This window comes from Bactrocera tryoni, unplaced genomic scaffold (genome assembly GCF_016617805.1).
Source record: "Bactrocera tryoni isolate S06 unplaced genomic scaffold, CSIRO_BtryS06_freeze2 scaffold_653, whole genome shotgun sequence".
Classification (NCBI taxonomy): Eukaryota; Metazoa; Arthropoda; class Insecta; order Diptera; family Tephritidae; genus Bactrocera; species Bactrocera tryoni.
Genome location: NW_024396322.1, coordinates 82,611 through 94,949, shown reverse-complemented (window position 1 = coordinate 94,949; position 12,339 = coordinate 82,611).

Sequence of the window (12,339 nt, the reverse complement as noted above, 5' to 3'; positions counted from 1 at the left end):
TTTTATCTTCCCTACGTGGGGTCCAAATATGTCTATAAAGGTGTGGTGCGTAATTTCTATGGATCCAGCCACTGAATTTTTCATTTGGTATAGGATTCCTGATCCTAGTAGATTGCATATAATATTTATTAGATCCTGTATCTATGAGAAAATCTAGAGCGTCTCCACTCCTTGTCACGAATTCGTAATAAGGTAGTAAGGACGGCGTTAGTCTAAATAAGAAAAAACGTTAACTTCGGTTGCACCGAAGCTAAATACCCTTCACAGGTGCATTTCTGTTAGTAACTATGGGTTCAGTTTGTGTGGAAGCTATATGCTATAGTCAACCGATCTTATCAATTTCTTCGGAGATTACATTGTTGCCTTAGGAAATAATATATACCAAATTTCGTGAATATATCTTGTCAAATGTGAAAGTTGTCCATACAAGAACTTGATTCCGATCGTTCAGTTTGTATGGCAGCTATATGTTATAGTGGTCCGATATCGGCCGTTCCGACAAATGAGCAGCTTCTTGAAGAGAAAATGACGTTTACAAAATTTCAAAACGATATCTTAAAAACTGAGGGACTAGTTCGTATATATACAGACAGACAGACAGACAGACAGACGGACAGACAGACGGACATGGCTAAATCGACTCAGCTCGACATACTGATCATTTATATATAAGTTAACACAATATTTTATGAACTTCTACATAAATTCCATTCCCACATTATATGCTAGAAACATACAAACCGTTTGCATACTTTGGAGTCCTATTACAACCAAAAGTGCAACTGCGCTAAACGCGCATCCGCTAAATTCTTAAGTGAGCGAAACACGCGCAACCATGTCTTCTCCCCAAAACCAAATAGCTGCAGGTGAGCGCTACACGCGCAAACCCTTTTTAGCTGACCAAGCATCTTTGGTCACGTAGGCCGGCTCAAGCATAGGTTAGATTATAAACCTTAAAGTTAAGTGTAGTCAGTTTTGTAATAAAGCTCAACAGAAGCACATAGTGCTGCTTATAAAAAACGCATTGTTTTATTTTTTATGTGGCGCCCGAGAAGGGACCGTGAGGAAAAATAATAATATTTTTATACTCGCGGACGAAACCTAAATAACATTTCCCCGTACTCGGCCCCTTAGTACCTTTCGGAAAAAGGACGGGCAGTATCAACCCAGCCGAACGAAAAGCATAAGCTAAATACAAATACATTGAACAAAAAGTGCGTGACGGGGAAATTTAGAATAAATTAAACAAGTGTAAAATAATACAACTATAAAAGGAAAGATTTAAATTAATTCATCAAATACAACCAATACAACAAATACAACTCCTAGAGGAAAGATTTAAGTTAATTCATCAAATACAACCAATACAACAAATACCACTACAGGAGGAGAAATCTAAATTAATCACACAAAGGAGGAAACATTATCAACACAGGAAAATGCAAATGATATTTATGTAAGTTTGATATTAAGATTATTAGTAAGTAAGGTTATGTGAAAGGAAATAATTATTGTTATAACAAAAGAAAAGTTAACACTGTAAAAAAAAAAAAAAAAATTTAATTTAAATAATCAGAAACAAGTGAACAAAATGAGTCAGGAAGAACAAATAGCATCGACATTGTCGAGATTAAATCTGCACTCATCCAGCACTAACGTTTCCCCTCCTAACATCCCTTCCACTTTCACTCCTAATCAAAAAAGAGAACTCGTTTCGTTAATATCGGAAACAGTTTCGACCATATTACACCCACAAATCGAAGAAGAAGTTGAACATCCTGTAGATTTTAGCATTAACGTGGACGCATCCGAAAGAGTTCCGGATGTGGTAAAATGTTTAAGAGAATTTTCGGGTAAAAACGGAGAATTCAGTTCATGGCGGAAATCGGTAGATAGAATATTATTAATGTACGGACAGAATAAGAACACCCCAAAATATTTTGCTATCCTGCATACAATAAGACACAAGATAGTTGGCGAAGCTGACACGGCCCTTGAGTCTTACCGCACCCCATTAAATTGGGGTAAGATAAAAAAATTTCTGATGTTACATTACTCAGACAAGAGAGACGTTAGCACGTTGGAATATCAAATGACAACACTTGCACAACGGGGTAGCACTGTTGAAGAATTTTATCAACAAGTTTATCAATATATCTCGCTTATCCTAGACAAAATCGATTGCCTGGAGTTAGGTGAAGAAGCTTTGTATGCCATGACAACGACATATAGAGAAAAGGCACTCGACACATTTATAAGAGGTCTGAACGGTAACTTACCCAGTCTGTTAAGTGTAAAGGAACCAACCAGTTTACCACAGGTTCTCAATATGTGTCTCAAATTAGGCAACATGAATTACAGGACGAACCATACAAATAGTATCAGTCGCTTGCCGACCAATACCAAACCTATTAGCCACAATCAACCCATTAGCCACAATCAACCAAGGTCATACTCATTCAAATCCCAAGTAAGACCCTTTTACCCAGAACTTACAAATGTTCACAACCAATCCCTTAGACCAAATTCGTATCAACAGTACAGACAAAACCGACACTACGTCACAGTGCAGCCAAACTTTAGACCACCTCTTCCTCCAAAACCTCCTACACCAATGGAAGTTGATCGCTCTGTTCAAACGAAGCAAATAAATTATCAGAATAGGCCTCAGTATCAACAAAATCAAACATTTTATAATAGGCAGCAAACATTCAGTAACAAACCACAAGCATTTAGTAATGGACCAGCGCAGGCTAATAATAATCAAGCTAGTAAGAGACCACCATCACAGATAATACAGACTCCTAATAAAATGCAACGGATCTACAATACTGAAGTTACAGAAACTGGCCCAATAGAATACAATAATGAAATATTAGAATGTCCTGAAGGGTACTACGAGTCTTCACAGGACTACCAACCCGAATACAACGAAGAACAAGTAGAGATCGAAGCAATCCCTAGTGACAATATCAATTTTTTAGACTAAACTCCTCATTGCCATACTATCGTTTCAAAATGAAAAATGGCAATGAACTAAAATTTTTATTAGATACCGGATCGAACAAAAATTATATTAGTCCAACTTATATTAGGAACCCCATTCCGAACAAACCCTTCATTGCAAATTCTGTTGGTGGACCCGTCAAAATTACTCATCATGCTAATATCAGTGTTTTCGGTGATGAAGTAGGTAAATTAAAATTTCACATTTTGCCCAAGTTAAGAACCTTTGATGCCATAATAGGTAACGATACAATGAAAAGTTTAAACGCAGTAATTTTTACTAAGGAGAACTATTTTGCATTACTCAATAAATATGAATACCCCACCCACCAGTTAGCAATTAACTCTATTGCACACACTAAATTAAGGCTGAACCAGATAAAAAATTAACATATGTATGTCACGAACGTTAAAGCCGAAATTAGGACTAAAAGCGATAGACCAATATATTCCAAAACTTACCCCTATCCAATGCCTTTAAAAAAAGAAATAGACAAACAAATTGAGGAATTACTTAAAGATGGCATTATTCGACCATCGAAATCTCCCTACAATTCTCCGGTATGGGTCGTACCGAAGAAAGAAGACGCCTCAGGATTAAAAAAATTTCGTATGGTTATCGACTATCGTAAATTGAACGAGGATACCATACCAGATAAATATCCCATTCCAGATGTTACCACTATTCTAACTAATCTAGGATCAAATAAGTATTTTTCTACAATTGACCTTAAGAGTGGATTCCATCAGATTGCTCTCAACGAAGCAGATATTGAGAAGACCGCCTTCTCTATTGCCAATGGGAAATTCGAATTTACTCGACTTCCATTCGGCTTAAGAAATGCGCCTGCCATTTTCCAACGCACTTTGGATGATGTGCTGACGGAAACACATCGGCGTTCGGTGCTACGTTTATGTTGACGACATAATTATCTTTAGCAAAAGTAAAGAAGATCATTTTAGAAATCTTGCAATTATATTTGACACTCTCGAAAAAGCGCATTTAAAGGTACAGTTCGATAAATGTGAATTTATCAAAAAGGAAATCGAGTTCCTCGGTATAATAGTTGGCCAAAATGGAATTCGCACTGCACAAAAAAAAGATAGAAGCTATAATAAATTTTCCACGGCCCAAAACTGTCCATGATTTATGCTCCTTTTTAGGAATGACCGGACATTATCGCAGATTTATAAAGGCGTACGCACAAATTGCAAAACCCCTGACTGAAATACTTAGAGGAGAGCTTGGAAGAGTTTCCAAGAATCAGTCTAAAAGGACACTTTTAAATCTAACAGCACAACAAGTAGAAGCTTTTAAAGACCTGAAAAATTGCTTGACGTCAGACGATGTTATACTTCACTATCCAGATTTCGAAAAAGCTTTTGAGCTTACCACGGATGCTTCAAATTACGCTCTAGGAGCCGTACTTTCCCAAGACGGTAGGCCAATATCCTTTCTGTCAAGAACTCTAAGCAGAGCAGAGGAAACTTTCGCCGCCAATGAAAAAGAAATGTTGGGAATAATTTGGGCACTACAGTCCCTGAAATGCTTCCTATACGGATCAAAAAAGGTTAAGATTTACACTGATCACCAACCATTGCAAAAATGAAGAGATGGAAGGCACAATTGGAAGAATATAACCACGAAATCATTTATAAACCAGGCAACACAAACATTGTCGCAGACCTACTCTCACGACCACCAATCGCTAACTTAAATTTAATGACTGTCCACAGTAGTGACAGCTCTTCCGAAAATTTAATTTCTTCAGTAGAAATACCCATTAACGTCTTCAAGAACCAAATTTTCATATCAGAAGATTCCAAAAATTCATACAAATTCGAAATAGTTTTCCCTACGTACCATAGGCACTTAATAACTGAAACAACCTACAATGAAGAATCGCTAAAATCGCTTTTAAAGAAATATCTTAATCCATCGGTAATCAATGGTATAAAAACCACAGAGCACATTATGCTAAAAATCCAATCAATCTACCCTCTACATTTCGCAAATTACAAAATTCGTTTCACACAAAGTTGAAGTTTAGTTGAAGATATTACTCAGACCGAGGCCCAAGATAAAATAATAATCGAGGAACATAATCGTGCTCACAGAAACGAAAAAGAAAATAAGCTACAGATTTTGGAAAAATATTATTTCCCCGCTATGTCGAAAAAAATAAAAAAAATAACAAAATTATGCAAAGTTGTAAAGAAAATAAATATGATCGCCACCCAAACAATGTAAAATTAGGAGCCCTTACCAGAATATTCAGGGCATACTATTCACATAGACATTATCTCAACAGACAAACATAAAGTACTGACTTCTATTGACAAGTTTTCCAAATTAGCCATTATAAAGAAAATAGACGGGAAAAGTATAGACAGTATAAAAAACCCTTAAGAGAAATAATATTTTATTTTGGAATTCCGAAGGCTATAGTTTTCGATAACGAAAGGACATTTAATTCTCAACCAATAAAATTCATGTTAGAAAACGAATTCAATATAAAAATATTCACTGCACCACCCTATAAAAGCGAGGTGAATGGACAAATAGAACGGTTCCATTCAACAATATCAGAAATTATGAGATGCTTAAAACAGGAACACTCTGATAAAAATTTCGACGAATTAATGGAATGGTCTGTAAACGAATACAACCATTCTGTTCATTCTGTTACAGGAAAAAAACCCGTTGACATATTCTTCGGTGGACCTACCTCAAATGCCACTAACAGAGAAGAAACTATGAAAAAGGTTCTAGAAAATATTAAAAGAGCAATTCATTTAACTAAAGCGAACATTATTAACTCAGTTATTATTAACGATCAAGAAGCGCATAGAATAAATAAAATTTTTATCGAAGAGAATCTGCAATTTGGTTCGTTAGAAGAATCTCTGAATTTTGCAGATGTTCAAATTGCTGTAAAACAAAACTTACTAATTTATATGATAAAAATACCGAAAACCGGTAAAGAAATTTGCAAATCTATTATAATTAAGCCTTTAAGTAAAAACGAAACTATTTTAAAGATAAATTTTGAAAAAATACTGAAATGTAATGAAGAATATTATGGTATAGAAAAAGATTGTAAAATAATAAATGAAATAAAAATTTGCAAACAAACCCAAATTGTTAATTAGGAAAACGAAAATTGTATAAAAAATTTAATAAGGAATAAACCATATAAGTGCACCGTAACAAATACGGAACATGTTAAAAATATTGTAGAAATAAATAATGGATTAATACTTTTAAATAATTTCGAAGGAAATATTACTGCAAATAATAATACTAGAAAATTAAGAGGATCATATTTGATAAGAATCTTTAATGAAACTATAAGAATAAATAACATGAATTTTACAACTTTAGAACAACATAGCTTGAGACCACTGCCTGCTTTAATCCAACATTCAAACTCAAATTCAGAGTTCGAGGAAGTTCTATCCTTAAAACTTATGAAAGAGCTTAATATAAAAAACATTAAAAAAATAAGTTCTCTGAATCTTTTAGTGAAATCCAGTTTATTCACTCATTTTGGGCTATTAGCCCTAGTACTTACCATAATTGCAATTTTCAGATGCAAAAAGCGCGTAAAGCCTGAAATAATTATTAGCAAACCGGAATCATTTCAAATGCCAGTAATTAAAAGGACGCAGCATAGAAGTCTTAACGACATCCCATTTTTTTAATTAATCAAGCGGGGACGCTTGATATTTCGGAGGGAGGAGTTAACACAATATTTTATGAATTACTACATAAAATCCATTCCCACATTATATGCTAGAAACATACAAACCGTTTGCATACTTTGGAGTCCTATTACAACCAAGAGTGCAACTGCGCTAAACGCGCATCCGCTAAATTCTTAAGTGAGTGAAACACGCGCAACCATGTCTTCTCCCCCAAAACCAAATAGCTGCAGGTGAGCGCTACACGCGCAAACCCTTTTAGCTGACCAAGCATCTTTGGTCACGTAGGCCGGCTCAAGCATAGGTTAGATTATAAACTTTAAAGTTAAGTGTAGTCAGTTTTGTAATAAAGCTCAACAGAAGCACATAGTGCTGCTTATAAAAAACGCATTGTTTTATTTTTTATGTTATATACTTTAAAGGGTTTCCGACGATTCCTTCTGGGTGTTACAAACTTCGAGACAAACTTAATATACCCTGTTCAGGGTATAAAAATGGATCGTATCGGGTTCGTAATAGTATTGATCGTCCTGCTGCTGTTCGTTATTATTAATGAAATTAATATTACCTTCCGTTAGTTGATTTGGTTCGTTTCCTTCTATGTATTCGTTAGGGTAGGTACTGCTTTCAAAAATTTGGTTGGGATCTGCTGGTATTTGGTAGTTGCTAACTACTGGTTCGGTATCCGCATAAAAATTTCTTTGTATTTTATTCGGTGAGTGGACTTATTGTGCAGAAAGTGGTCGCTTCTGTGCATTGTAATTATTTTGGTTGGCATTGGGGTGGTTTTGATAATTGACAGTGCTGGACTGTATATATGTATCTATCTACATCCATTGGTATGGGCGGTTTTTGAGGTAGATTGAGTCTATTATTATTAAAACAGTTTGGTTGGTTACCAAATCCTGGAGCATTCGGCCGGAAGCCTTGGTTATTTTGGGGATTATTATATCTATTATAGTTATAATTGTTAGGTAAAGCAGCCTGTTGTTGAGGGCGGTAATTTTGAGGTACGATTTATGGGTAGTGATTCAATGGCCGATTGAAGGAGTTTGTCCTTAGTCCGGGATTCTGCCTAGATCCAGAGAAATATGTAAGCTCGGGATAAAAGGGCCTGTTATGGTTAAATGTCATGTTCTGCCGAGGAGGTCGCTGTGGTGGATGGCTGGGTTTTTGCACGTTATGTGCATGATGCATTCTGAACGTCATATTTTCTAATTTTTGACATAAATGCAACGCCTGCGGCAAGGATGTTGGTTCGCGTATTCTAAGGAGGCGGGGAAGATCTCCATTAAGTCCGCGAATAAATGTATCCAGGGCTTTTTCTCGATAAGTATGTGTGATAGTTTTGATAGATTCTTTGTTCATATCGAGACAAGCGATTTTATCTGGTATCAGGGAGAGAAAGTGGGAATATCATCGTGGCGCTGAGCCAGTGTTGTCAGTTGGTACTCGAGGGTACCGATGCACGGTGGTTCCTCCCATACGACAAAAATAAAAAAGTCTATGTTTATATATTGGGCTTGTAGCTAAATAAATAGTTGCATATGCCATTAAATTTATGTATTTTGAGTTTGTTTTGATTATTTCTAACGGAACTTCTTGAGTGAAAGCAACATATGTACGGCCTTGCACAGAAGTAAATAGTTGACAAAAATAAAAGCGAAAGCAACGTGTACATTCAACTGCAAAAGTTTAATTTAAAAAAGTGTCTAAATAAAAATACTGAAAATGGAAATTAAAGTAGATGGTAATAGTATTATTTTTCAGTAATAAAAATTTTTTAAATTGTGCTGTTGTTTTTAGAATAACAAATTTTAATGAAGTGTCTTTTTGATTCAGTTTTGTTGTTCTTTGTTAAATGTATTTGGAGATTTAGTAACTTTGTCAACCGAATGCAGTGACCGGATTAGTGTGTAAATGTTAATACAAGTATATAGTTTAAAATAATATCAAGTTCATGTGCAGGGATTTGCAGGTTTCTAAATAAAGTTCATTAAACTAACCTAACTTTTTAGTGTATTTTGTACATCAAATGTGCGTGTTATAGCATTGGTTTTTGCAAGTAATGTCAATAAACAAATGTAGAATTAGTTGTTGTTGCCTCACTCTCTCTCTCTGAGATTTTTATTTTTTAAATTTCTTATCGTAGGAACGTCTAATCAATGCATATTTTCTCGCTCCTATATTTTTGAAATTTGGTGCTCCAAAAATGGATCAAATACGACGAAAGGTCAGGAAGTTTTTGAAGAAGTTTTTGAAGATATAGTCAAAAAAACAGGTTTTGAAGGTGACGAACAACCGTTTGATGATATACTGAAATGTGTAAAATAGTTATGCAGACGCATTGGGGTGATGTGGAAACAAAACCATCGCGTAAAGTCAGACGTTATAAGAAACTACTCGGATTGGATCTCTTACAAAGAGATTGTTACCTTAAGTCTCGAAACTCTATCTTTGCCATCTGAAAAAGAAGAAGCAAAAGCGAGTAAACGTGGTCGCCCAACTGCTGATTTCTCTGCATGCTCCTAACGGACTAAGCAACGTAGAATAGCAAAATTGGCAGAAATTGATAAAATGGCAAATTAGGTCGGCAGAAGATAAAACTCAATTCATGGAAAAAAAAATTCAAATAAGTTTAGATCAGAAATGGGTTTAATAGTGGACATGCCAAAAACAGGAGGTAGTGGGACGTCAAACGATGGCAACACGGCTAGACACATTTTTAATAATGCTGGTTTGGTTTCTCAAATAGCGGGCGTTGACGAAGAGCTCATACTAAGATGTGCAGCATTACTGCAAGCTATGTCATCAGGATATAAATAAACGCGGACAAATTTAAGCAATTCGCACTTGAAACTGCTAAAGGGCTTGTAGAGAAGTACCCTTGGTTCTATCTTCCACCTTCAGTTCACAAAATCCTAGTGCATGGTTCCGAAGTCATCGAGAGTGCAATAATATCCATTGGAGAACTATCAGAGGAAGCTGCGGAAGCCAAAAACAAGGATATTAAGAGGTATGAGCTTCAACATACGAGGAAAACTTCTCGAATTGCAACAAATACGGATTTACTAAATATGTTTTGTTGAGCTTAGATCCATTTATTACAGGTCAACGAAAATTGCCATGCAAAAAGAAAAGCGCATTTTTAAAATCTACAATAAAATTGTTGGAAGACTAATTACGTAAAGGAATTTTTTATTGAGGTTGACAACGTCCTTATCTTTCTTGTAAATTAATAAAATTTTTATTTGAACTGTAAAAAATAAATTGTTTAATTTTATAAAATTAAATGGCACATCCGTTTTTCTTTCTGTTCATTAATAATAAATCCGGGAATTGGAACAAAATTTATCACATGCTCAGGTATTTTAACGTTAGAATTATATATGTAGAATATGAAAAGTGGGCGTTATACAATTGCGATTTTTTCAGAATATCGTACTTGCATGAACAGAAATATGCTGTGTATATTGCAGGTCAGTATATCTATTCTAACTATTTTTGTCGCTATCCTCCATACAAATGGAACCACTGTGCGATGTCTCGTTTGTCTGAGTAATGAAGCATCAGACATTTTTAAATTTGTGTCCAGTCCAGTGGAATTCGATAAGACTCCAGGGCCGTATCGGCATCGCCGACAATCTTATGCCGTATGGTATGTAGGATTCCGAAGTATCTTGCGTTGTCCTCGAAGTTTTTGTAAACTTCTAGAATTCTGTCTACGGATTTGCGCCAAGAATTGAATTCTCCAGGACGTCCGGAAAATTCTCTTAGGCATTTGACCATGTCCGGTATTCTGTCAATTTCATTCACGTTAGTGGTAGTCACTGTCATGCGATAGTCCGGGTTGTTGGTCATGTGGTTCGCGACTTGTTGTGCTATCTCTCGTATAAATGCGTTATTCATAGGTACGGATTGGGAGGTGAAAGGTTCGGTATTTGGGTTTTCATTTAATCTAATCTGGTTTAACTAATTTTTCCTCCATTTTTTTTATATTATATATTTTTTAAACTTCACAATTAAGTAAAATTCGGGTTTTACAATTTCCTTAATATCAATGAATTTTCTTTTCGATAAAATTTATAACTAATATTTTTATTTATTAAGGCATTCGATTTACGTTTTTATTACGTTTTTTCTTCTACACTAGAATTTTTCCCAATAAATATTATCGTCCAGGTAGCTGATTTCTTTAATATCAATAACTTTGTTTTCAATAAAATTTATAAACAATATTTTCTTTTCGATTTCTAAAAAAATAATAATTTTCTTTTCAATAGAATTTTACAATCAACATTCTAACTGCGGGAAGATTTCCGCTTTCCTTAGTTTTAATAACTTCGCAAAATATAAATTTTTAAATAATTAGTATTTTAAAATTTGGAATTATTCCATTAATCAATATTTTACTATATTTTTATGTTGTTACAGTATATTTTGATTTCACAATGCTTAAATAATTTTCTTTTTGTTTTTTTTTTACGTTATTCTTTTCACAATCATTCACAATTACAAAGAGATATTAAGGATAAACTTACAATAAACTAATCATGTCCAGCGCTGGGGCTCTGAGTTGTTAAACGTTTCCAGATGATCCTTTTCCTGCTGTACTGGGGTCCTTAGACGTTATTATCGGTCAGTCCTCCTTGTCGCTAAGTATCCGCTCGCCTTTTTCTTATCCCGCATAGGGTCTTACTTTTGCTGTTCAGACCTTTTTCACTTTTCACAAACTCGCGGAGCTGAACTTTTTGATTTTCGGGCTGTTATATTATTTGTTACGGCATTCGCGAAACCTTACTTCTTGCTTTTCAGGTTATTTACTTTACGACACACTGGTCCCTGCTCGGGCGCCAGTTAATCAAACACAAACGGTTGATTTAAAAAAATATATTTTTGGGAGCTATGCTCCTTTATTCCTTCAACTCCAACTAAAAACTAAACTTTTCATTTTATCATTCTTAATGCTAGCCTTAAATCTGTCGCTACTGCTACGTGACCAAAAGTGCTGATTCTGTGGTTCCCACCGTTTTGCTGGATTTGTGTTGCTGGCCGTCCGTTCCCATAGTCTGGAGTTACACGTGCCGCAACGCCAGCGACTTTATTAGTTGGATGTATGTTGGATGCCTATGCCTTAACATAATGAGGTGTTATGTTGCGCTAAAGAATGTTGGTGTAATAGTATGCGTGTCTTAACATTTGTTAATATCCCTGCAAAAATTTGAGGACCACGTAGTCCAATTGGGTAATGCTTCGAAGTAGAGGCGATGAGATCTGGTTACATACCTAACCATATGTTATGCTGCACTGGACCACGTCCGAAATTGAACATCATCTTTTTCGTGATTGTTCGGCAATTTAATTCGGTTATACTCGTATGCAGGTATATTTAGCAATGGACATCATAAAAATAACGATAATTTTAAATAAATCGTAACGAGATATCGATTTATTTTTCATAAAAAGTCATTGAAAATTATTTAATACATTTCAAAAACCTTTATTAACGTAAATATTTCTTATTTATTACCACGTTGAAGAATTTGTTAATTTTTACCCCACTTAAACTTTTTCTGTATTTGCGGTTGCTTTCATCAAACACATACATACATATGTATAAGAATTAGA